Source organism: Euphorbia lathyris, chromosome 5 (assembly GCF_963576675.1).
Source record: "Euphorbia lathyris chromosome 5, ddEupLath1.1, whole genome shotgun sequence".
NCBI classification, from domain to species: Eukaryota; Viridiplantae; Streptophyta; class Magnoliopsida; order Malpighiales; family Euphorbiaceae; genus Euphorbia; species Euphorbia lathyris.
In genome coordinates, this window is record NC_088914.1 from 67,761,531 (window position 1) to 67,764,530 (window position 3,000).

Sequence of the window (3,000 nt, forward strand, 5' to 3'; positions counted from 1 at the left end):
TTGATATTGGAAGAGGGGGAGCAGTTTTAGAACTGCGTACATGAGAAGCAGTTGAGGAAGTGGGGGAGAAGAATAGTTGAGGGTAATAATACGTGTGGAAGTAAATAATTAATTTCTTAAAATATTCTCCATAAATCTGTAAAAAATACATGTCAGCTTTGATACTCTAATTTAATGACACATCAGCAATATCTTTTACAGAATTAGTATATATATAGATGCCTTGTTTGCGTTTTATGCTTTAAGCCACTGCGTTTGGCTCGTTTTGTCTTTATTAAGTTTGTTATTAGTTAGTTACAAGAGAGAGAAGAATGATGCGTGTCTGGTCATGGTGATGTAAACGGCTATATTAGCTGTCATTGTAATCTGTGGAAAGGCATAAAAGAAATATAATCAGCAATCTTCTTCTCCTTTTGGCTTCTTCTTTTTCTTTCTATTTCTCCTTCTTTTCCCAGAAATTCTACCCACAACATTTGGTATCAGAGCGTCGGTTCCGCAGACCTCCAATCTCCCATCATATCCAAATCCATGGCAGAAGGAACACGAGCTACTGAATTAAAAAAATGGAAGAAAATGTCAGAAAAATGGTTCAGGATATGCTTATTGAGCAGAGTAAGAAGCAGGAGCTAGCTCTCAGCGAGCTTCTCATCACCATTAAAGCGATGATGCCAGAATCGCCAGTTAATACATCACCTGGTTCTTCAAACAGCTACAATCGAGGGCCAACTCCAGAAAACGGTTATCAGCTGGCAACAAGGTTTGCAAAAATAGAATTTCGTAAGTTTGACGGTGGAGACCTGAATGGATGGTTATTCCGCTGCGAGCGTTTCTTTCAAATTGACAACACTCCCACTACAACTAAGGTGCGATTGGCTTCTTTACATCTATCTGACAAGGCCTTGGAATGGCATCAATCTTACTTGAAGAATCGAGGAGACACTGGTGATCCAGAATGGGGCGAATACGTATTGGCTCTCAAAAATAGATTTGGAGAATGAGCTTATGAAGATCCAATGTCAGATCTGAAACGCCTTACTCATACAGGTACTCTTTTAGAATATATTGAGGCTTTTGATACCTGTGCTCATAAAGTGAATCTATCTGAAGAAAATGTGATAAGTTGTTATTTGAGTGGCCTTAAGGATGAAGTTGGGTACCCAGTTTTGATGCAAGGGCCTAAGACATTACAGCAAGCTTATGCATTATCCAGGATTCAGGATGCTTATCTTAGTGCTATTAAACCAGGAAAAACCTTCGCTAATAAACCCCAAACTAACTATACTATGCCTCAAATCGCACCAAATCCGCAACCAAACTCTAAATTACCTCTATTACCTACACCAGCTATCCCAAAATTTACTTTCCCTCCAGCATCAAACACACACAAACCTAATCAACCCAATTCAACTCGCCCCAGGAGATTGACAGAGGCTGAACTAGCTGATAAGAGAGCAAAAAATTTATGTTTCTGGTGCGATGAGAAGTTTGCATCTGGACATCAATGTAAAAAAAAGTATATGCACATGATTATGGTTCAGGAGTGTCCTGAGGAGGAATTTGAATCCATCAATCAAACCAATGAAGAAGTTCAGCAAGAGGAGGGGCCTATTATTTCCTTATATGCAATGGGAGGCTTGCAAGATGCATCTCTTCAAACCATGAGATTACAGGGAGCATATAAAAAGCAGGTGATACACATCCTTATTGATTCTGGAAGCACTTATAATGTATTGGACCACACTGTTGCTAAAGGGTTGGGATGCATGCTTAAGTCTATTCCACCTATCAATATTACTGTAGCTAATGGTCAAGTTGTGAAGTGTAGCTATATTTGTGAAAATTTTACTTGGACCATGCAGGGGTATAAATTCATAGCAGATTTCCTTATTATGTCACTTGGGGGTTGTGAAATGGTTTTAGGAGTCCAATGGTTAGCTACCTTAGGGAACATTCAATGGAATTTTCATTCTCTATCTATGTCATTCATCATTAATTCTATCCCTCATACCTTACAAGGTCTGTCTCACACAACTATCAAATTTGTTTCTGAGCAAAATGTCCTCAAAATGCTAAACCATGGTCATGTTGCTTTCCTAGCCCAAATTCAACACATTCCTTCCTGTCAATTTCCAACTTCAGACATTCCTGCAGTCCTTGAACCTCTTTTAGAAGAATATAGGTTCCTGTTTGATAAGATTACTGCTTTGCCTCCCCAGAGATCTCATGATCATAAAATTCCCTTGATTGAGGGCTCTACCCCAGTCAACATCAGGCCTTACAAACACTCTCCTCTTCAGAAAGATGTGGTTGAAAAAATGGTCCAGGAACTACTAGACAATGGAACCATTCAACATAGTGTCAGTCCCTATTCCTCTCCAGTTGTCCTTGTCAAGAAAAAAGACTCCACTTGGAGGATGTGCATAGATTATAGGGAGCTTAACAGCAAAACCATAAAAGACAGGTTTCCTATTCCCATAATTGAGGAGCTTTTTGATGAACTGCACAGTGCTGGGGTTTTCTCTAAAATAGACCTTACTTCTGGGTATTACCAAATAAGAATGCATCCCTTATATATCCATAAAACTTCTTTTAGGACTCATGAGGGTCATTATGAGTTTATTGTCATGCCATTTGGCTTAACAAATGCTCCCTCTACTTTTCAAAGTCTAATGAATGAGTTGTTTAAACCATTTTTAAGGAAGTTTGTTCTGGTCTTCTTTGATGACATCTTAGTATATAGTCCTGATATGGAGACTCACTTAATTCATCTCCAAGCAGTTTTTGAAGTTCTTAGAGCTAACAAATTATTAGCGAAGAAAAGCAAGTGTTCTTTTGGCAGCTCTTCTGTAGAATACTTGGGGCACATCATACATAAAGGAGGAGTGTCAACAGATCCAAAGAAGATTGAAGCAGTGCTTAAGTGGCCTATTCTAGTCAACTTAAAGCAGCTAAGAGGGTTTTTGGGTCTGGCAGGGTACTATAGAAGGTTTATACAGCAGT